Source organism: Empidonax traillii, unplaced genomic scaffold, assembly GCF_003031625.1.
Source record: "Empidonax traillii isolate 1590-97213 ecotype Southwest subspecies unplaced genomic scaffold, ASM303162v1 scaffold357:size1057043, whole genome shotgun sequence".
Classification (NCBI taxonomy): domain Eukaryota; kingdom Metazoa; phylum Chordata; class Aves; order Passeriformes; family Tyrannidae; genus Empidonax; species Empidonax traillii.
Genome location: NW_020955550.1, coordinates 593,882 through 618,552, shown reverse-complemented (window position 1 = coordinate 618,552; position 24,671 = coordinate 593,882). Strand labels below are relative to the sequence as shown.

The 24,671-nt window shown below is 43.2% G+C and overlaps 1 long non-coding RNA gene across 2 annotated transcripts in view; it reads right to left on the bottom strand.

The window, feature by feature from the left end:
- Nucleotides 1-24,671, bottom strand: part of LOC114061773 — a 229,262-nt gene that overhangs the window by 95,850 nt on the left and 108,741 nt on the right. For both annotated transcript variants that reach the window (XR_003572209.1, XR_003572208.1), the window contains one exon: nt 23,887-23,999. This is a non-coding gene — a long non-coding RNA (uncharacterized LOC114061773). The remainder of the gene's footprint in view (nt 1-23,886; nt 24,000-24,671) is intronic.

Below are 24,671 nucleotides of genomic sequence, written 5' to 3'. Positions count from 1 at the left end.
AGGCCTGTGCTTTAACTAGAAAAAAAGACCAGAGTTGAGAGCACCTCCCTGATGTCCTCTAAGCATTTGTGTCATCCCTCCACAGGTTCTTCCACAGGCCCTGTTCCCGACGTTGGTTCCTCAGGCTCCAACTCAAAATGGTTCTGGACACAGTCATCATAAACGAGCCTTCTGATGCCACTCCAAGCCTCCCTGGGTTTCCAAGTAGAGAGCTGAATCCAAGCTCCACGCTCTGCTCTGCTGCACTGGGATTCGTGGTAAGAAAATGAGAACTTGGCTACAAACTTCCCGCCCAGCTGCTTTGATGAGGTTCAGCAAAGAACTCAGCTGGGTTCAGCTCTGCCTTCTCTTTTCCCCTCAGTGCTCAGCAGCTCGGGCCCTCACTCCAGGGCACACAGAGCCACATTTATCTGCAGCACTTTACACCCCATCTATCTGCTGGCTCAGGACAAGGGCCTCCAGCAGAGCTTTTTTGGGTGAGACACGGCCTGGCCAGGGGCTCAGGGGGGGTTGACAGCACTGCAGCAAATATGCAGATTGTGTATTTGTGCTCCTACCGTATCAAAACACTACGGGCAATACATTTTGCTCTCCTTCCTGCGTGATGAACAGCCACACCAGAAAGGACTTCTGCTGGGATGAGCCAATGAAATCCTCTTTTTTATTATTATTTTATGTTTCCACTGTCCACGCGATTGGAATAAACTGTAAATTAGGTGTTACAGCACCACAGTTTGGGTAGATGTGATGCTTTAGAAATGTAGCTTTAGTTTGTTATAACATAATAGCGGCTTTGCTTTGTTGTGACAGTGGCAATAAATAAAGTTACTACAATGTATAATGCTGTAACCAACCAAAACTAGTCTAACAAACAACAAATCAAGGGGAGCAATACCCACCCAGCACTTTATGTACAGAAATATTGATGATCTGTGCTTAAAGTTCCCAGGTTAGAAAGTAGCCATTTTTCAAGAGATCAGATGATGGTGATCTGCTCCCTCTGCTCCCTGAGGTGAATGCCAAAACAGAGTTCTTGCCATTTTCATGCACTGATAATAATTGCAAAGTAGAGAGGAGTTTGTGGGTTTTTTTTTTTTCCTTTCTCTAAGTAAAGATTTCTGGCAGTTCCAACAGCCTCGTTACTATTGCACGTTAGTCACAGTTTATTCACATCAGAAGACCAGTGGAAGGTTGAGACAGGCAGGGGACTAAAGATGGATCTCTTCTGGAGTTATAAAAGGATTTCCATTTGTTAACAGCTCTGCCTATGAAGTATGCAATGACATTTTCCTACTGTGCTATTTCCATGCCTCCTGAGATGCCAGGTTATAATGCAAAACATCTGAATCATTAAATTTATACAGTTATTTAATAACCCATGTAAAATACACGGCAATGTTGCTTCTTTTAAAACACATGCACCTCATAAGAAAACAATTTCCTGCAGTCTGCGGCGCAGTCGAATTTCAGTAGTTTCTGTTGGGCAAAACGGGTTCAAACCTCCCATCTTCTGTGCGCCCAGCGGCCATCGACACCCAACACCACCAAGCTACTGCTGACAGACCCTTTTGGAGAACATCTACTCCCCTTCAGAGGTGATTAGTCCAAAGTAGAATATATACTCTACATAAACACACAGCGACAGAAATATATAGCCAAAACAATCACAGCTAGCAGTAGCGCAGAGGTGGGGCACAAGCAAAACGTCAGACATATTCTTCACCTCGACTGTGATTTTTCACCAGTTGCTGTGGCACAAGACGTGCTCATGAACCTCCAAAGCCTAAAACAGGATTCAACTTTCTGGGGACTGGCTGAAATTCTGACTGTTTTCCATAGGTCCTTTCTAGCTCCAACACTTGGAGACAAGTCCTCTCTGTTGAAGAACAGTTGCTTCTTTACTAACAATTTTCACGAGACCCCCATGACAGACAACTGCTAATACGGAACATAATGAGAGGGAAACATTGCTGGCACGGGCAGGATTCAGCAGGGAGAGGGTCAATTCTGTTTATAGACTTGCTGAAGTTTTTTGGTTGGTTAAAAAGCTGACAGACTGCATTAGAGCTAACATTCCCATATTGATTATACCATTTCTGAGCCTGCCCTCACTGTGACAGGAGAGACATAATTAGTTTTTTCCTCGTTAAATATTTGTAAATCATTTGTACTTTTACGGGTTTGCATAACCTGGTTGAGAGCTTCCAAAAATCTCCTGGCCTGGTTTCTGGTTTCTGCCCTCCAGATTTAAATGACGATGCAAGTTGAATGAACCCCACAAAGATGTTGTTGTTGTTGTTATTCCACACTTTGTTTTGCCTTTGTTCTTCCTTTTACACATTTTTATTTCTCATGCCTCTTTTTTTTTCCCCCCCTACATAAGACCACATAAACAAGCTTGTATCATCAGGAGCGGTTTCCTGATGGATCTGAAGCAGATATAAGAACCTGTGGAATTCTTCAGTGGTCAGTATCCAAAATTAATCCTGGATCAGCTTTCCACTTGGCAACTATTTCTGTGATTGGCAACATCAGTGCTTTAAATCTAATCTTGAACTTGGGGTTCAAAATCCCATTTTAGGTTCAAAAACAAAATCCCAAATGCAAATAGGCAGTGGCTCCCGCCTTGGAGGGAAAAAAGAAATCAAAGCAAAAATCTCACATCCAAACACCCTCAAAGCTTCACAGTAACAGACTAAAACAACAAAAATAATAGACCAGACTGCTGCTAAACTCCAAGCACCACTTGCTCAAACAATCTCTAGAACTGGGCTTCCCAAACAACGTCTCTGCCCTGCTTCACACGGGAGGACATTTAGGTATTTGTTTCCATCAGAAAATAAAGGACACATACATGGGTTTGACAATTAGAAAGATAATCACGTTGCCAATGATATAGATTTGTGCATGGTTTCCCTGCAGTATTGATATGATGTTCAGTGCAGGAAGTGATTGCAGAATCAAAAGAACGTTTTCCTAATTCCACCATTTATTTTACACGAGATGTTGGAGCCTGTTCAATAAGTGTAGTAAGCATAAGCTGTGGCACTTACAATGCTACCCACTAGATTAACAGAGAGCCATATTTATTTTAAATGCCACTTAGAAATAAATGGTTGGATCTCTTTCAAACTCAATGTATTTAGACTGAATCAATCCAAACCCTGAAATCAAATTCAGAGACTGAAATCGATATTCTCCCCGCTGATTTTGTATGCACCCCCCTCCCCCCCCCCCCCCCCCCCCCCCCCCCCCTCAGAAAGCACTTTAGAAGAACAAGAAAGTAAAGTTTTATCTCTGGGATGTCCAGTCCCTTCTTGAAGGGATTTTCTTTTCCTTTCTCTCTCCCTTTTGAAAACATTTCTCCAGTCTTTTGGAAGCGACAAATCCCTCAGACATTAATTTCTCAGGTTTATTCTCTTTAGGTGATTTGACATCTGCACTGTTCAGTACTGACTAATTTCCAAGTCCTGGGAGATAATTCCTTAGCAGTTGCAATCTATCAAAACCCTAATAAATTCTGATGGAATTCTTGGGGACCGGTTTTTCTGCCCTCTCCACGGAGGGACTGCACAACACACCCCACATATTTAAACCACATTAAGAGACTAAACATATTTAATCAATATTGCTCAAAAGAAGAGCCACGTACTGAACACGCCACCAAAACTATCCTCCATGCCATCGCCAAAAACAATCCTACTACAAGCAGAGCTGAGGGGAGTGATTCCACGTGCCAAGGGACAACCCAAAAGGATGGAGAGGTGAGTGTGACCAAGGAGTCAGGAACAAGTCCAAGTGAACAATGATCCAAAAACACAGAGGGGTTTACTGAGGAATAAGGTGATGGAGCCAGAGAAGGCTTCCTTGAGTGCTCCAGGAGAAGTATTGGTTCAGGTACCTTGTCACATTCGAAATAACTGGGATATCTTTAGATATTTTGGAAGCAAAGTGGAAAAGCTCGGCACTGTACCAGCTGCTTCTTGGTTCAAAAACAACGATCAGGTTTTATTTAGATCCTCAACCTACTTAAGCTGGTTCTTGGGGGAGTTGCTGTGGGGACTCGAGCTCCATGATTTGGGGAAACTTACGGGGAAAGAAGGAATAAAAAGGTAGTTCATAGAAGCCAGATGGGGAGGCCAAGAATCTGGCAAATATCCCTTTCCCACATTTCTTCTAAAACTCAAAATAAATCTGAATCTCTCTGACATTTGAAAAGAAGTCTGGCTATTTCTTCCCACATTATGTTTTCTCCTTGCTCGCTTTTGCACAGGGTCTTACGGGAAGCCGAGTCTGGTGCCAAAGCAACGCAAGGAAGCAAGCTGTGCTGATAATCTGGGAACAGCCCCCTTTTCCCGGGAGATAACCAGTTCCAGGTACACAAGCAATGAGGAGGGCAGGGCTCACCGGTGTGCTCTGGCCATCCTGGCCACACCAGGCACCGCAAACCCTGCTTGGCTGGGCCGGCACAGCCGGATTTGCAGCTGTGAGTACCACCAGAGCAATCCAGGGAGCCCGGATCCCACAATTTGGAGGGGCTGGGCAGTTCAGGAACTTATCAGCACTTCCCCAAATCATGCAGAGATTCGCTTACCACTGCACAACAACGTGCCTGTGGAAGAGGCCTGTTGTAGGACACAGCGCTGTATCCAGCCTCAGGAGCCATAGGAATTTTGATCAGAAAGTCACTGTTCAAAGTGCCAGTGTATTTTGGACTCTGTTAAGTGTGACAAAATAAACATAAGTAGTAACTTCTGGTACTTAACAGACAGATTTTTCTTGTATCTGGGAGAACTAACAAAATTCAGGGCATTTCACTACCAGTGAATATCTAATGAGTGGGTAGTAAAAACGCCTGCCTTACTGACTGTCAAGGGGTATCAAATCTGCTCACTTCTGACTGAGTAATTACCCACCAAAAATGTAGATCAAGTGGTCATCACCCAAATTAGTACCTGCCAAAGATTACTTTTGGAATGGCTGTCAGCTAAGAAACAGGAAATCAGTTGCAGAACATTATTAAAACTTGAAAATAACAGCTTTAAGGTAGGAACCACCACTCAGGCACAAAAAGGAGTGAGGGTAAGAACCAGAGCCCACATGGGGAACCGAGCACAGAGAGCTGGTTGATGGCCAGAGACTGTTACCAAGAAGGGAGCGATGGAGGCTGGCACGTTCATCTCCAAAGCCCTGCTGGGCATCCTGCTGAACCATCCTCACAGGCCAGCAGGGGGGCAAACAGCCCAGAACTAAAGACCAGGGGTCCCTCCCTAGGACTTGGGAGAGGGGGATTCGACCTGCTGCTCTGCCTGCCACGAGCCTTTTCCGTGAGCAAAGTCTCTCCGTGCCTCAGTTTCCCACCCGCAAACAGAACGTGTCTCTGTGTGACCGAAGAGCCGCGAGAGAATTAATTGCAACAACTGGAACAAACTGCAGCCCAATAAAGTTACAGTAAGTGCTGCATAATGACAAAACCAAGCCCAGGCCATTAACACCGAGTGAGGAGAACAAAGCAGGGCCTGACCATTGTTTTCCACGTCCCAGGAAGGTTCAGGTACGGACCGGGGGTGATGCTGAAAGTAACAATAATCACCGTGTGAGGCACCAAACACTTGGCAATTAGCTGCAGGCAGCACCATGGGGATGTCAACCATCCCTTGGGGAAGGTGGCGACCAACTGCCTGAAAGCAAACTCAAATAACAGTTCTGGGAGCAGGACTGGCTGTTTTTTTTTTTGCTCCTGGAGCCTCGGTGCAAACCATCAGTCTTTCTGCAAGGGGCCTCTTGCTATAAATCCACTTACCCTGGCTGGGCAGCAATGCTGGTTGAAAGCTTTGGTTTAAATTGGGGAAGGGGAGGGGAAAAAAGTCTCCTCTCGGTGAGCTGCATAAATCAATCTCTCTCTCTTTTTCGTGGGGGATGTGAATAAGGCTGAGTCGAACCTGCCAGCACCTGCATCTCTACTTCCTAATCAAGTCTCCTTCTCTGCACCGCAGCTGACACGTCTGCAGCCTTGACAGACCTGCGAGAGCACCGGTACTGGCTACGACTGGACATCCGAGGTCAGAGTCAGGCACTTGTTCCCACATCCTGTGGGAGGGCTCTCGGCAGAACACTTGGAAATAGCATCGCTTCGGAAATAAATCTGTATGTTAAACAAAGACAGCCAGAGACGGAAACAAAAGGGGAGAAATAAATTGTTGATTGCTAGCTTGCTAAAAGGCTCACCATGAAGTGCTTCAGCAGTCGGTATTAGGACTGGGGATGTTTAATATATTCATTAGCGTTCCGGAAAAGAGAGGGGAAGGTGACAAAATTTGCACAGGGCGCAAAAATATTTAGGTTACCCGTGATTACAAAAGATTAGAAAAAGCAGACAGATGCGCAGCATGAAGACAGATGAAATTCACTGTTCATAAATGCAAGGTAATGCATATTTGAATGAATAATTTTCAGAACTCATGCACAAGGCTTGGTTGTAAATTAACTAACCACTGGGGGAAAAGAGAGGGAGGAGAAAACACGTGCCACTTTGGACAACCCAACGATAAAGCGAAAGAATCGGAGGCAGCAGTCAAAAAAAAAGTAAATGTGTTGTTTACTATATAAAGAACAGGATGGGAATTAATATTAAACCACCAGGTCACTGAATAACGGGATGGCGTAGCTAAAATGCTGTATCAAGCTACAGTCAACTCATCCAGAAAAACCACAAAGCTCAAGTAGGAGGGGGCAACAGAAATGATTTGTGGCAGAAGGAAAAGCTGAGGATTGGGGCTGCTTCGTTTACTCAAGACAAATAAAAAGGGGACCTGAGAGAGTTAATGAAAAGTTAGAGATGAGATCAACTGCCTGCTCCTCCTTTCCTCTCCTCCTAATGCAACAACACTGAAAAAAACAACATCTTTAAAAACCAATAAGGGAAATATGATTTTTACACAGTTCATAATTAACCAATGGAACTGATCGCCACGAGATATCCTTCTGGCTGAGGACTCCATATGATATAAAATAGCTTAATTTGGACGCTTATGTGAATAATGAGGGCATCCCAGCCAGGATTAAGATAAGCATCTCAGAAAGGCTGAAACCCCTAATGCTTTGTGACAGAAATGAACCACGGGCTGATGGAGGTTGGAGGGAAACATCCTCTTTGGGCAATAAAAAATGTCTTTTGTCTTCCCTCGAGCAATCTGGTCCTGAGCGTTCCCAAAAGCTGGATTTGGGGCTGGACAGACTGACAGTGCAGTTTCACCAGGCACTTCTAGAGCAACATTCCTCTGCACTGACCTGATGTTGGCACCTCCACTGCCTTCACAGAGGCCAGGATTGCAGACACTTGGATTTGGGGAACAGGGCTGTTTGCCACGGAAGCAAGAGGGAGGAAAATTCTGGACATGACACTGAGAGACTTAGAGAAAATCAGTACCAACTGTAGGGAGCACTTCAGAGCAGGGAAAAAACACTGTTTGCTACTTTAAGCCACCAAACCTGTCCAGGTTTTCTAATTTGCTTACCAAGCTCGTTTTGTTCAGTCCATGACAACCTCCTGTTAACACGGGAGTATAAATAAAGCTCCATAACCAGCCAAGGTGTCAGAACACTGCCAGTTTTCAAAGCACCTATCCCCACTGCTGTGAGCAAAAAGGGCGAGGAAAAGTTTAATAATGTTTGAAGAAAAAAAGCCATTGCTGCCTAAACCCCCTCTGAATGGAGCCTGATCTCGTGGGTACGTTTGCAAAATGGGATCTGGAGCTTGGCAGTAGCTTCCTGTGGAAATCACTCGGTTTAAAATATGGCCCACCCAAGCACAAACAGGGGTTTTTTTCCCCCCCTTGCAGCTACCTGGTAAGGGAATGTAACACAGACCTAAATCTGATGCAATGATTAATATGTAAACAGAATCTGACTGGCTCTTCTTTTGTGCTTATCACCAAGATACAATCTGGCACAACAGTTTTGTTTGATAGACAGCCCTGGCCCGTGCTTGTCAACTAGCCAATATAAAATAACATTATTACTGTATAATCTCGAATTAGGCTGTAAAATATTTCAATTGTGTGACACGCATTCGAGTTCTCCCATGTTTACATAATTAGCACTGCATATTTGTTAAATTAAGGTATCGCTATCACCTTTATTACCATATCCCTCCTCCTGCACTGCGGTGCCTGTGTCTCGTGTAACCTCACATGTCTTAACTTTTCAAAGGCAACAGAAAAAGGAGCCTGTGTCTCTGTGAGGATTCTCCTGCTTCTGTGCAATTCTAATAAAAGGTATCAGAATGCCCACCCTTTCTCACAGCGCTTCAAAAAAATAGCTGCTGAGGTGCAACTCAAGTAAGGAAAAGAAAGCACAAGAGGGAAATGGCCTCAAAGACCTGACTTCAGGTGTATTTAATCCTTCCACTACTGGTTTAAAAGTATTAAGTAGCCATAGGCTATCCCTGGGTAGAAAGACGGTTCAGTGACATCCCTTTTGTAAATATGTAGCTGCTCAGCCTCCTCCTAAACTCCACATTGAAGTCTGCTGCTTTTTCAGATTAATTCAGTTTGAATACTGCTGGCTGTCTGTCACTACAGTCATATGTCACTGGCAGCAGCTCAGAAAGCCTAACCCCCTTCTCTAATGTCATTGCACACAATTCATTTTTAAATGCGGTGTAATAGTTTAGGAATACCAGTAAAACAGTGGGGGGAAAGGCATTTTCAATTTAAGGGGTGTGTAAGGCAGTTTACAACACTGTATTAGATGAGCCAAGCGTGTTTCCTTGAGAGGGGCACATATGGTACAGGTGAGGCCTGCAAAAATACAGCTCTAATAATTACCAAGATCGTTAATAAGGAGTATGGCAGTTTCAAGCCAAGCGGCACGGTATCACCAATAATGCTACTTAATTGGGTGATTCTTTCTTAAAGAGCCAGGTACAAAAGCAACCAAACCCACCCCTAAATAACCACTGCCACAAAACCAGGCCGGGATGCCATTCATCCCACTGAGGTTTGGCTCAGGATGGGCAGACACCGGCCCTGAGCTGGGGGACAGAGGCAGGGAAGGTCACAAAGGTTTGGCCGCAGGGCTCTGACCGGGACCTGCTTCTACAGAGACACACCGGGCTCTCCATTTACACTCCTGAAACATCTGAGACTTGTACATAAAGCAAACACTGGACACTTTCTGCCCCCATCTCCCCTTCAGCTTCGTTCGTGTCAAGGAGGTGGCAAAATAAATGGCAGAATTAGGCCCTGCCAGATGCCCTTCTCACAAAAAAAGGCCGATTCCTTTCAAAACAAACACAAACAGCACAAGCGGTAACCCCACCAAAGAACTTCTACAATGTGGACTGATCTTTCCCAAAACTTCAGCTTTCTGGCTTTCTGATTTAATTCCAAGTGCAATAATAAACACACTCCTCTGTTTACAGCTCCATAAATAGTGCCTTGTGTTTTCTGAAACAATGCAGCTCTGGGCTGTCTCTGCGATCGTTTATTTTATATCATCCTTAAGTTGCCATTTATTTACATTTCTGGAAACAGCTACCCCATGAAACAAATGGCCTGTTTTGTTAAGTCATGGTCAAGGATGTTTCCTTCAACTTATCACATCCAGAAATGCCACAGACAGAAATGCTTTCAGGCTATTTGCTAAGAAAACTAACATAAGCTCCTTATCAGAAAATATTACATTTCCCCGAAAGGTGAACTGTTCTGTCAGTTGTTCAGGCCATGTGAAATTCCTTCTCTGCTGTGACAGGTCAGTGAACAGGAGCTGATGGCACACAGTGGCCGTGCGGGACGGCGGGCAGAGCCTTCAGCCACCCATGGCTGCAGGGAGCGGCACAGACACGGGGAGCCTTTTCCCTCTGACACATCCAACCCCGGCGGGCACATTCCGGGCTGGGGGCTCCTCTGCCTTGCTTGGGGTTGGTTCAGGACTTTCCCCTCCCTTTCTCTTTTCTCCTTAGGATGCATCCACAGTCCAGGCAGATGCAGTGCTGTGTGTGCCAGCCCCTTCTGTTCAACATCCCAGAAGAAAACTGGCTCCTTCTACACCTCCCGAGTCCTTATCCACTCAAAGTCACGACAAGAAAGCCAGAAGAGGAGCTGTGTCTCACTATTTCTGGGTTTTAGAGTGGCCTCTGATTCCTCGTCCTACTAACCCCAAAATATCAGCAGACTGACAGCTGTAAGTTTAATGGACAACACAAGAGTTCAGGGAGTGCAGTTGTTTTCCTCAACCAAAGCAGCATTTCCAGGTAGAGTTGCCCAAGTTTTAAAGGCTGCTCATGCTCCTGAGATCAACACTGTGCATCCTTTGCTTTATGCACATTTGCATTAAGCTTATGAACCCTTCAGGAAAAGCTCTCCACAACGAAGGTGAAAGCCCCAGTTGGCAAAATACCCCAATATGGTGGAGGTTTGGAAATGGCAGCAGAGGAAGGTGCCCTGCTAACAGACAAGGAGAAATCCAAAGGAACAACTGCAGAGACCCACTTTTTTATTTTCTTTCCCAGAGAAACTACTGGTTTTAATCTTTTCAATTTGATTTTTTTTTTTCCTGTCTCTTCAAGTTCAAAACTCAATCTTTTTTTTTCAGGAGAGTATTTTCACTGTGTGATGATGAGGGGCAGTAGCAGATAAAGTTTGAAATAAAAGCTTTACTGGCTGCCATCCTTTGGTATGCCCATGACTCTTCCCAATCTGCCCTTTCCCCACACTCTGGTTGGGATTTCACGCTGAGAGAATCAGCCACACTGGGCATTGCTACATTCCCTTCCCTCTGTGTTATCACCACTTGATCTTACCTATTTATTAAATTTATAAACACACAGATGACTTTATGCTCCAGCCCCACCCCAAGAGGAGGGCCCATTAAAACACCCATCGTTTTCCTACGGCCTCCTCCCCACAAACTGAGGAAAGGCAGCCCCCTAATAGGAACTGTCATGGATCTGCTGGAGGATACCAGTGTGACAACTTCCAAAATCCCAGACAACTCATGCTTAGACAGGTCCCTTGTTTTCCTTGCTGGGGTTCAGCGGTATCAGCGAGACCTTGGCTGGGTCACAGGCAACAGGAGAGAGGCAGTTTTTCACTTTTGTTAAAATTTCCCTTCTTTTGTCATCCATCCCCATTTCAGGAGAGCAACAAACACCCTCTGTTAGCAGTATAAATGTCCACTACGAGATGGGAATTAAAGAGGCTCGTGCTCATAGCAGCACTGCTATCTGATGCCAAAAATAAGTCTGATGTTTCTATTCAGGAATAGGAAATAACACTCTCAACAGGCAAGTCACTCCCCAATGGACTTTCTTTGAATTTTCTCCAAAGGCTATTTCCTTTTCCTAAATGTGGGAAATACTTCCTGTCTGCGAAGCAGCACAACCCATACGCCGAGTAGAAAATTAATAAAACAAAACAAGAAGGAAACAAACAAAAGGACCTTTGTTCTGGGAAGAAACGGCACCAGCCATGCTCAGGAAGCATAAAGATACCCAACGGATGAGAGAATAGACAAATCCTAAAGAGGTTTCATGTAAGATGATTAAAAGTGCTTCCTTTGCTGTACATTTGGCAACACACGGAACTGTGAGTCAGAGATATATCCCCTTCCTTCCAGGACTGCTGCTTGCAGTTCATGAATAAGTAAATGATTAAGAACACTTCAGATTTGGCATTATCAGACGCATTGCCGGCTCGTGTTGTTTCAATCACACCCACAGCTCTGACCACTGGAGGGGCTCTCCGTGTCACCAGGCCTGGCTCAGCTCCAGCGGGGAGCGCGAGGCATTCCAGAGTCGCCCAAACTCAGAGCTGCACCCGATCCACACGGATTTACAGCCCCCCACCTTCGGTCGAGACATTCCTCGCTCGGTTCCAAGCTGGATCCATCTTTCCTCCCCAGCCCAGGGCTTGTTTGTGCTTGTCTGCAGCACCAGGGATGAGGATTTCAAAGAGAAATCTGCAAGCCCGGGAAATTTCCAAAACAGCTCACAAAAGTTACCATACATGGATGTATATCATGGAAGAAAAAAAAAAAAAATAGCTTTTTACAACATCTATAAAACTGTGATTATAATAAATGTCTGCTTAATTAATACATCAGGACATAAAGCCATTTATTCTCCTCTCATTTGCTATCATTCTCCCTGTTCGGATTTAATAATGCAAAAAGGTTGCTCAGATGCCAAACGGTAAAAATAATAAAAATACATTCATCATCGATATGAAAAGCAGAAATGCCTGGCAGTGCTCCTGGCACTGAGAACACAGCCAAAATCTCCTAGCTGAAATCCAAATAACACTTCACCCCGAAATCTTCCAAACACACGAGGAAACATGTATGATATGATATGATATGATATGGTAGATAAAGCAGTGTGAGAAATGCACACAGGTGCCCAGAAGAACCATCATTACAATATGCACACTAATGGGGGGGGAAGGGGGCAGAGAGAGAGAAAAAGAGACACAGAGAGAGAGGGGAGGGGTTGGGAAAACGCTTTCAAAATGGTTAAATTCATGAGGGCTACAGAGCCTCAAATTGAAATTATCTCACTCTGCACTGATAAATAAAGTGGCTCTGGTACCTAAATCATGACACTAACTATACGTTTCGATTTTTTTAAGTAGTGATTAGGTGGATACTCAGGGGAACCTACTAGCCTTCCCAGAGATAACAGACTCAACTTAATATCAACTTAAAAAGAGACTTGAATTCTAACCAATCTCATGTAATGAATTGAAATTCTATAGCTTTCAGAGAGGGGGAAGAAAAAAAAAAAGAAAAAGATAAAAAAGCGATGTGGCTCCATTCTCTAACTTGCTGTCAGGAAATATAATTTGTGCTCTCGGTGATTCACCTAGCTCATATGCAGCATGCAAATTTATTTCCCTAATAATCAGACCTGGAGATTGCCCAAGAGGATTAATAGCATCATTCCTTATGACCGCCAGGATATTATGCACCTCTGACATGGAAAAATTGTGTTAGTTCTACAGAGAAAACGCAAGGATATTTGTCCTGCTAGACAATATAATAGGCTGGTGCATCATCAGATTACAATGTCATTTCAAAAACCTTGAATACAAATAATGTACAGTGGGGGAAATGTTGGTACAACCTCCCTTAATTCAGTAGCCTTGAATTCGCATGTATTTTTTTTTTTCCCCGTGTTTTTTTTTTATTCCTCTCCCCATTATAGTCTGTAAGAACAGTGCTAGGAAAAGGCAAAGGTATTTTATATTAAACCCAATCTCTTTTTGTTTGTTCTTGTGTTATTCTTCGAGAACGGCCTATATGGACATTGCAGGATGAAATGACAGAAAATCCACGGCTCCCAGTTTTTTTCAAAGAGCTTGAATACACCCCCAGCCCCGGTGTACTGGACTCCACGTGTGAATACAGAGCAATTTATTTGCACAATTGCTTAATTTTGATTCCCGAGTCAAAGCCCCGCGTTCTGTAAGGCTCCGCTATTCGCCGAGGGAGAATTTTAATTTTTCAAATCTTTTTTTTTTTTAAACGAGTTGGTCAGGAATTTTCTTTTAAAAAAAAAGAAAAAAAAAAAAAGAGGGAGGAGGAAAAAAAAAAAAAAAGAAAGAAATGTTTCCTGCTGTACTTTAGACCAAAGAACCTGCCTCAGAGACAAGACAAAATTTCATTATTATGCGCATGGGAGCAATAAGATTAGCTCCTATTGCTGCCCCTAAGGTGGAGCAGCAGGAGGAACCAATGGGACGACGCTAATGTGTATGTTAATGGCATTCTCCTAGAAGAAGTTGGGATAATTAAACATGTACCATCTCTTTAGGACAGAACTGCACACATTTTCTTCGGATGGGTGTTTACAAGATTTCCAATTTCAGGTCACAGCCATTTCTGAGATTGCTTAAGAAAGAGATGGGAATAACTTATCTTATTCATGTATTCAAAGAACCTTATAAAATGTGCAAAACATAACAGTTTTAAGGGGCAAAACATGCATCTTGCCTTGACAGAACCTGCTTTGTTATGTGTAGTGTTGTACACTGACCTAATATATTGAACATTTTTTAGCTAATATACCTTGTAGGAACCAGCCTTTAATGTGATGGATTTTATGGTATCTCATTAGGGTGTGTTTATATAACCTGATACTAAACACATTTTCAGATTCATGTTCCTTATTAAAATTGTGAGCCGTATTGATTTTTAGTTGAACAGCAACAGAGACATTTTAATATTAGGGAAGGCTGTTCTGAAGTTATTTTCACAGATCACAACTACTGTGACACAAACAGTGCACATATCTCTCATCTTTCTTTACAGCCTCAATTACAAGAATCAGGATGTGTTACCCCACCTGCTTCTCTATTGGGTGAGCAATTCTCTGCCTCCATTTAGAAAGCCAAAAAGCATTTTTATTCATTGGTTTGGGGGGGTGTTATTTTTAAATGTACATTCGTGACAAGCCCTCAAACTGTATTTATATTTTTCCTTATGAAGGACCGTGTGTTTTTAAAAACAAAATACCTTAATGCATCTGCTTTTCGAGTTTCCATAACAAACCCAGTAGCTATAGCAATGTTTACTCTAATACAGCAAACACAAAAACTTAGAATTCCAAGCTGTGTAAAAAAAAAAACAAAACCCAACACTGACTTTCACATCCTAATGTCTCCATTTTGTAAACCAGTCTTCAAAGGTAAATCTAATGTCAGCAATAAATAGAGTGGCTCCAATATTTCTCTGAGGAGTCACGGGGAAATAATGATCTTTGAGGCACTGTAAATAGTTTAAATTATTGGAAGGTCCTTGTAAGAAATGAAATACGAGGATTTTTTTTTTTTTTTTTTTAAATCAACTCGATTTCTTTATTGCGAAGTTCGGGCATTTGGAGGTAGCCCAAAATTTTAAAATGCAAATATTTAGAGAGAGAAATTATCTCTTCTGAGACAAGTAAATCAGGCACTTATTCCTGATTGAATGAACTGGTTGTTAATACAATGCCGCTGGAGAAGCCCAAGCCAGACGTGGAGCAGTAAAGTGTGTTCATCACATTCCTGCATTTCTAAACTCGACCCTCAAGTCTGCAGCAGGGAAAAGGCTCGAAATTAAACTGCAGCCTTTGGAAACTCCCGGATTTAACACAGCCACTCGTGCACCTGCCATTTAACTGCACCTGTTACTTTTGCTGCAGCAGCTCAGGAGTCTCCAGCGTTTGCTCTATTGGGCCTAAGACATTTTCGGTCTGAACAGGGTCTCAGGAAGCAGATTTCCCTTTATTTTGCCCCTGGCATGCTATTCATTATTAAACATTAAAGTTGTGTCAATTACTTACTTCCATAGTTGATTATTATCCTGGTTATTCTACCAGCTAATCAACTCTTTTCTGAAACGTGTCTAGCAGTGACTTTGAATTGAGGTGCAGAATATAATTATTTGTGCAAATTTCTTTTGTTTCTTGTTAACCACTGAAATTGGTTAATTACTTTAATCCCCACAACCCCTCAAAAAGAAAGTACCTTGATTTACCAATTTATTTTAAATCAATATTAGGGCTGAGCTTTGAAAGTTGACTATTCAGCCAATGTAAGACACTGCATTGAGAGGAAAAAAAAATATTTTATACATGTCCTTTAAAGCAGGCTGAAAACACCTTCATCTGAAAGACTTTGTTAGCTTTATCAGATCCAAGGCTCTTCTGTTTGAGGTGTAATTATTTTACCATTATTACATGCAAGGCTTTTAACAGAACAGTCGTTCCCTCTATTTAAGCAGTAAGTTTTATAATTTATTACATCTCTTTGGTCATCAACTCGCTATACAAACAGTTGGTCACCAGTGACCAATTACATTAGGGTTAAGCAACATAACTTTAAATTAGAAATAAGCTAATGTATCTTCATCAAGGGCCTGCTGTGTTTTCAGGGCTGTTTATGAGATGATACTAAATGTGGATATGGAGCACGCTCACTGGGACCAATTCCTATCGGCCTGCAAATGGGGAAGTCCTGAGCCTGCTCAGGTCCAGAGCTAATTAATGGGATAACATCTGCTTTACACATTCTGCTGGAGTAATTTCTATCAACTTCACTGGGAAGATGCATGGGAAACTATCAGAGAAATAAGTATCTACGCTGAACCGTATTAATCTGTAGTGAGGCTGGAAATGGGAATTTCAATTCTCCTGTTATCCTAGGGATGGGCAGAGGGGGAGGAGGAGGGCACAGGGTTTGTTTCTGGGCTGATGCCACTGCTGTATTTGTAGCACAGGGTTATATATATCTACATATTTATATATATACTGAGTTCTGTTTGCACACACCCATCACCTGCACAGGGGCTTGGCTTGTCTCTGGGCTGGCGGGTATTTTTAGGAAACAGCAGCAGCTGAGGGTGACCACGCTCCTCATGCAACAGCCAGGTTTACCCAGGAAGACAGTTAAGGGGGTTTGCTGCATTACTTAAAAACACAGCAGGAACTGCTAAAATAAAAATACAGCGCTGTAGAACAGGCCTCAAAATGCTAAGCCACTTGCTGCTGCATTTTCTCAGCCCGTGCACGAGGTGCAGGGTGTGAAGGGCCAGGCGCCGACCCCGACCTGAGATTCAAATAAACACAACGTGGAGGGAACACTGACCCCCACAGAAACATCATCAAAACCAAGATATTTTTCTGAAAACCCCACAGACTTCCAAAGCCAGGGATCTCCTCACTTTAACACCTTGTCCCAAAATTACTGGGCAATTTTAATTGCAGCGAGATGCTTAAAACTGCATTTTGCTCGTGAGTTTTTCCTGGTGAAGTCCTGTAGGGCGCAGAATCCGACTGCTGAGGGGAGACATTACATTTCTACACATCCACATCTGTGCCCACAGATATGTAAAATGTATGAAATTACTGCCCTTTTAAAAATGACTGCATTGGAAACACACGTATATGTTCCTACAAAGCACATATTTACCTAAAAACACCTACATATACTCAAATATTCATGTCTCTGTGTGAGAAAAAGCCAAAGCAGAAACAGGTAAGCACCAAGAAACGTGGGAGTTTGGAGTGACAAAACCAGAAGAAATCTTCACTGTTTTGTTTGTATTATTTATGCACCAGTAAATGCCTGAGTTTGAAACGGCACAACCAGAAGAAATCATATTGTTTTCTCTATATTATTATTATTATTGCCCAAGCTATGATTTACAGGTTTAGTTCTTTCAAGCTAATGCATACAAATGAATTGCATAGGAAGGAACAGAGGAAAAAAAAGAGGGAGGTCCTTACAATAACAAAATTACATTAATAGTCATTCACCTTTACCTAAGAGGTTATGGGTTCATATGTCAGCTCTAGGGAATGCTTCTGTAATTTGTTTGCCATTGTGTAAATTCTCCGTATTTGTTTGCTACAAGGTATTGAAACGTCCGGGCTGCTGGGAATTAAATGCTGATTTGACTAACAATGCTCATCTGTAAATTAATGGTATAAAACACGGAGTTCTCTAACAGGCTGTCACTCAGTTTTATTTATGGAGACACTATTGAGACAAGAATCAAGGTCTTTCAAAGAACTCTGACATCTCGGGCTTTGAGGGGGGAAAACCACTATTTTCCTGAGGTTTTTAACTATCTTATATAATCGTGTAAATTACCGACATGAAACAGCGCTTGCTTTTGTCACATGCAAATGACAACCGGGCAAGTTCTTCAGGAAGGAGCAGCGCACAACAGAGTGGCTCCATTCTGAACTTTTGTGTGTGCAGGTGCCTGTGGGGAGGGAGCTTCGAGAGCGAAGGAACGGGATTTAAAGACTTGCATAATGCAAAAATTCTTCTGTACTTCTTCAATCCACCCCGTTTGAGAGCAGAAAACACCTCTGAGCTTTAATTTGCTTAAGCAGCCAAGATGGTTCACTTCAGAGCCGTGGCAATGTTCTGATCTGCAGGTCGGGCTCACAGACAGAGCACGGCTACTGCTCTTTTCCTTGCTCCTCAAAATGTGCCATGAGGCACTCAGGGCTGCGCCAGGGGTGAATCCTCAATTCTCTCTCTCCCCTCTCAGTGTTACTGGAACCCTCATTTTCCTTAAGGGGCTCATTCAGCTGTCCTAATGTGTATACAGTGATAATATAGTCATGGGCATAATAAAAAAGAGCTTCAAAATTACAGTCAGCTCAGTAATAATGCAGTGCTGCGCTGGAGTGATTGGCAACTGTTGATCCAATTATATAACCGGTTGCTTCTTAAAATTCAGGGATATGAGACTGATATATAATGTGCTGTAAAGTGTAAAAGAAGTGGACAGGAAATAAGGCGGGTTGAAATTTTTTTCGTGCTTTGATCAAATTAGAACCAGGTTGATGAAAGGAAATGCCTTGGGTTCTCTGCTTGAAGTTTTGTGTTGTACAAAAGGCTCTCAAAAAGATCAATTGTGCACGTGTCACTCAGTAAGTTTAGAGAGAACTGGTGCCTGTCTGTGCTGGGGAATCTCTGCCCCGGCTCACTCCCACTCCCAATCCCAATCCCACACCGGACAAGGGGTCGGCTGTTGCTCAGAACCAGGAGCCAAGAGCCAAAGGAGGGACCAGCACAAATCCCAGCAACACCCCGAGTCTGCAGGTTTGTTTTTCAGGTTTGTGCACAGCCCTTTGACTCAGGAAACACACATCAGGAAAGACAGCAAAGGGTCATCTGGTGAATCCCCCAGAAATAAATGCAGGATTATCTTTGCTGCTGTTCTTTTAAGCATTTATCTGGCTAACTCACTAACTAGCTTTCATCCATTGTAACCCTCTGCCTGTCCCCTGCTTTTAAAACAGCCACTATTATTTATGAAGTGCTGTAGATGTGCAGTGAGAAGCACGGGGACTTTTTGCTCTTATTTTTCCTTGAGGACAACTTAAAAGGAGAGAAGAAAGCACATATGAAAAGGCACCTTGCAGGTAAGGCTGTGGTTCTTCTGTTGCTTGGTCTGTCTCTGAAGAATGACTCCATAGTGGTTAGGCCTGTATGAGACACAACCTCTCTGCTACTTTTCTGGGATCAATCCCTCTGTACTGTTATTGCTACTCAATGCAGCCATTTAAATCCCACCGTTTCGCTCTTAACGCATTAACATTTCAGCACTCCTCAAACACATCCTGGAAATCTGTCTCCTCCTCGTAATTCTTATCCCCAAATCGGGAATCGTGTAAGATCTGAAAGTGAGGCACCTGAGTCCAGTATACATCCCCCACCTCTGCCCAAAATGCGGTACAGCAAAATGCCTTGTGACACCCCTCGCAACAGGGAGGAGGGAGGAACTACCCAAGGAGCCACAGACATTAAAACCTGCTGAATTCCAGTTACCCTCAGGCTCAAACCAGCAGGGAAACTCTTTAGTTTTGGCATAACCCCCTCTACAAGGGATGCCTGCAGAAAACAAGGGGTTCCAGAAATAACGTGCCGGGATGGGGAGCGCCGATGAGAGAGGGCAGCAATCTCCAGCGAGGCCTCCCAATTCCCTTCTGCGCAAATTACATCCAGTTGTGGTGGGTGTTTGCGCCGGATGCAGAGCAACCCAAGACCTGCCTGTTCCTCCACCCAAGCAGCCCTTTGGAAGTTGGGTGTTCCCCAGTAACAGAAACACTGCATGGCACTGGGAGTGACGGGACATCACAGTCCTAAAGGGGCTGCACGGGGTGTCGTATGAATAATATCAGTCTGAGTTTCGAGGCTGAAGTCAGAGAAGCGTCTTTACAAATTTGCGTGTGAGGCACCGCTCGGTATCACCACAACTTGTTATGTTATGAAAACAGAAGAAACAGAGCAGAATGAATACACTTCGAATAATGGCTAATTTTAAGTATTTTCCCTAACGCTGCCTTTTCTTTTTTCCCCCCCCTTTTGTTTTTGTTGGATCACGCTTAATAGGATTCCACGACACCGATGCTGGGGATGAAATGGAAAGCTGTGTTCCTCCAAATGTGTTCCCAACATTCCATGTTTTTACGGAGCTGCCAGGGGCTATTCTGCATTCCCACAACGGCTACAAATGTAACATATTGTTTTGCAATAAAAATTAGCCATAAAAGTGTGAAAAATGCCAGAGAGCCAAATGTGAGAAACAAGAGAAGGGGGTACGGCTTTCGCACCTTTCTAGTGGACATTTTATTTGTTTTTCAAATGGAGCAGACATATTTATAGCTACTGTATTTCAATTATCTCTAATTTCACACATTTTATGCAGATTCTAGAAATTTTAATTGCAAATGAGAAGGGAACTTATTTTTAAAAGTGGAGCAACACAACATTTCAGATCTCAATTTTAATTCCAAATTTATCCACATCACTGTTAAAAACTTTTAAAACCTCATTTACACCGCGACTTAAAATTAGGTGCGACTTAAAACAAAAACAGAAGACCTCCACACCGAGGAGTGACAGCACCAAAACCCTTTTCACGCGTTCTTAAATCTTTTTTTCTTCTCAAATTAAAATTTTTAGGTAGGGAAAGTTGAGGAAGTTGAAATGACATTATTAATCGGCGACACGTTATTTCAACAAGAGTCAGTAATTTAATAGTATTGTCCATAACTGATGAAAATTAATACATTACCCGCCCTATTTTGCCTTTCTGTCTCCGTGACTCCAATAACCCAGGGCATGGGTTATTAGCTCAATCCCTGCTTAGCCGTCACTCAATGGGAAAGTCTTTCAAGAGGATAAACCACAACTCAGCCTTTGGCTGGATAAAAATTCCTACTATACCTTAAAAGCATTAGTGACAAATGCCACTCTTTCCTAGGCAATATTCCCGCTGCTTTACTCCTCCTGAGCATTAATAACCGTACGGCCTTCGATGCTAAATAAGACGTTTGTGACAAATTCAAAACCGGCGGAACCGGTGCTGGTTTCAAGCAGGGATAATTTTCCAAAGGATCCCAGGGCTCCAAATGAAATGAAGGGGCTGGGGATGGGATCTGGAACACTGGGTTGGAGCAGACCAAGAGAGGGAGAGACACCCGGTACCTCTGCAGGTCCCTGCACAACATCACCTCGCTCTGCCCCAAGGCAACCAAACAGCCCTCGGTTTGCAGCAAGCACTGCCTCAAAGTTTGGCATCCCAAATCCATCACCTCCAAACGCTGTTCCCAAAGCATAAAACACAGGCTGGACACCATCCCTCTGCAAGCAGAAAGACTGGCTTTGCACGAGGACCCCGCTCCTGCCTTTCGCCACACACACTCACGTCCCACACTCAGCTACAGGTTTACAAATCACACCTGTGCCTAGAGAGCCCTGCAAGCTGAGAATCCAGTGCTTGACTCCTCACTATCCAACGAAAAAGATCTTTAAAAGTTCCAACTGCTTGCTGAAATGCACAAAATAATTTTATTATAAACGGAAATTTACTGTCTGGAGCGCGTGGAGTTCTTCCTCTGCTTCCTTTCTGTTTGGTAATTTATTTAAATGCATTCAAAAATGCATTCAGAAAACGAGACACAGCACTTTGGTTAAGACATCTGTATTTCAAACCAACATCTTCAGAACTGGGAGCAGCTCTGTTAATAATCTTTTTATTTGATTAGGGTAATCTGCTGCTATGCTGCCTTAATCTTTACCCACTACCTTTTAACCAATCAATATTTTAGGGTTATAGATTTGGAAGGTAGACGATAATTTTGTAGATAAACTCTGTAAGCACTGCTGACATGGTGTGGTTGCACATTTAATACCTTTTCAGAGGATTCACAACTCCACCAACGTGAGAATCAGCCCAGGGAAAAAGAAAAAAAAAAAAAAAAAAGGAAAGTTAAACCCTAAATTTTCAAAGTTGTGTGCAGGGATTTGGCCACCTGCCTCCTATTAATGTCAATGAAAATTTAGAGGTAAGAAAAGCAACGTCTTTTTCCCTCAGATCATTTCTTCTTTGAAAGGAACCAGAGAACAAGAGAGAGGAAATTAAAAGCAACTTCGTACCTCAGGCCAGCACCAGCAAGGCCTGTTGGTTAGACAGGAACTGCACAGAGGTAAAACATTTGTTCACTAAATGAGTGAGCATCTCCACACATATCAAAATAGCCAGGCATGAGAAGTTCAGAAGGGAAAAAAAAATTTAAATTTTGTGGGTTTAAAATGGCATTAAAATATATCTTTTTTAATTTTGCTCAGCTAAAATTATCTGTTGCTTATGATATTAATTTTGCTGCAGATAAAATTAGTTGTCAGACCTCTGTTTATGGCCTAATTACCTTTTCTAAGGAAAAAAAAAAAAAAAGAAAAGAAAAAGGGCAAGAGAAATAAACGGAAGAACAATAAAATGCAGTAATCTTATTTTCCAGCAAGAGGGATTCTTGGTGGCGTGTTACCTGCGTGGGCTTCACTAGTGCTCCCATCTCTGTGCACAGTGACCGATTCCTCAGCAAAGAACAAGCGTGATAAATGCTGGATGTTTCCTAACAGCTCTTCCCACCGTACCCAGCTCAAAATTTAAATTCATTTGTACAGCACTGACACCTGAATTACAGCCCTACCTGGCACGGCTTGGGAGAAGGGGAGGGACGAAGCCGTCCTTTGGAGTGTTGTGAGCGGCACTGCCACGAGATCTGCCCAGCTGCATTCTGGAATGTATTTGACAAACAAAAAAATTTGTATCTGTGCTCATTTCACAAGGTATAAACGTCTCTTTCGTGGTAGGAAAACTCCTGCTCCCTGGAAGTGATTCTAATCTGATCTGACACGCGGTATTTGTAACCGTACTTTAGTGTCCCAACCTATTTACAGTGTTTACATAAAACCCACCGAAATCTCCACATTCCTTGAAAAGTTAATCCAGTACAAATATTGACTGGCTGTCAATTGAGCATTATTGACTTGCTCTGGGACTGTGCTTTATTGCCTTAACTGATGAAACTTGTTTTCTTTGCTAAACTTAATTTCTTCTGGGCCCTATCTGGACGAAATGCCATTTTCTGAGGCTGCTCCTCTCCCACCCCTTGCCATGGGGCTGCCTCTGCTGCTGTTCTGGAGTGGTGGGACACATCAAGAACCCTGCAGAAGGAAGCCAACACAGCCACTCTGTGGTTTACCCCACACCAGTCCCATCTCCTGTAAATACCTGCTCCACACCAGCTCCAACCCTGCCATCGCAGCCACATTTGCTTGTACAGAGCAAGGCTGGAAGGGTCTGGGAACCTTTCAGCAGGGTCTGTGGAAGGCAACTGGGAAAAGCAAACTGATTCCCAAGGGCCTAAATTCCCACTGTGTCAGTCTACGCCTTCACTGGGAGGTGGTGGTGGTGGTGGTGGTTTGGGTTTTTTTAAGGAATTCTAAAATCCTAAAAGCTTTTTGATGTCTTTGCACCACTCCCCTCAGGAACAATACAAATCAGCTTGCCCAGAAGCCAAAGTTCATGAAATGCACACACTCATCATGTTTTGAACGCCCAAGAAAACACTGTTTATCATTTCCACTTCTTTAAAATCTGTAGTCTCTAGGTACAGCAAAACAGAAACCAAAAATAGCAACTTCCACAGCATTCCCTGATTCTGCAACAAATTCCATCAAACGCTCTCAGTTCTGATCCCCAGGTCAAGTGCAGCTGACAATAAATCTCAGGAAGGATTTGATATCGTTAAGCTGCAAAACCCAAAAATCTATTACAAAAGATTTATCAGAACTTACACAAAGTGAGCCCAAAATGTTTCAGTCAGTGCGAGCAAGGACAAAAGGGTGGAATGGCAGACAGGGAAGGAAGGGCAGATGTTGGATGACCAGAGCAAGTTACAAAGCAGGCATTTCTCCCTGATCTCCAAACAACCTTTAGGAAGGAATTTCCCCAAATTTCCAGCTCAGACGCACAGAGGGGGTTTATTTGTAGTTGTGGGGTTTCTTTGTAAAGGAATGTACCAGAGCAGGCACTTACACTTTGCAGGAGCACGATCTGCTTCTCCGCACGGGATGCTGTTTGCACCAGGCACAGCTCCAGGGCAGGATTTGGTGCCATCATCTGCTCCTTCTTCTGTTCTCACCGACTGCCTGCTGAGAGAGGGGGCAGAGTCAGGAAAAGCAGGGATATATCACATTGCTACACCTTCAGTTAACATTCTTTATCCATTCCTATGTCCAGCTCAGCTGATGAGACATCCAGCTCTTGTAATCAAACATTCCCAGAACACCCTTTCAGGAACTGAACAAGGCCAGGATAGTTTTTCTTTTCTTTGCAACCCACACAGCGAGTTTATTCCTGCCTAGTTTACTTTTTTATTTTAGTCCATACAAGTCACTTGTACAAGACTTCCTCCCTTCCTTTTAAATGAAAGGCTTCTTCTGAACATTTGACAAATGGAAGAATCCACCATGCAATAAATAAAAAGGGTTGATTTTTGATAAAACACCTGCTGGAGAAGACCAGTTCATCTTACAGTGGCTTTTCTCCTCTGCCAGATGACACTGGAGTTCCCATTTTCCTGTAAAATCTTATTTGGATACGCCCTTAAGATAAAAGCTGGATCCCAGAGGTGTGTCCACACGTGTGACACACAGGCAGGGGCAGCACAACAAGCCTGCCTTACCCTGGGTTTTAGCTTAGGCAGAATCATTATCATCCAGGCCCAGCAGTTTACATCTTACACTGACAGCTCAGGCTTGGTTACACCAAAAAAAGGAGCAACAAATTCTAAGAGAGTCAGAAAAGCCCTGAAATAAAGG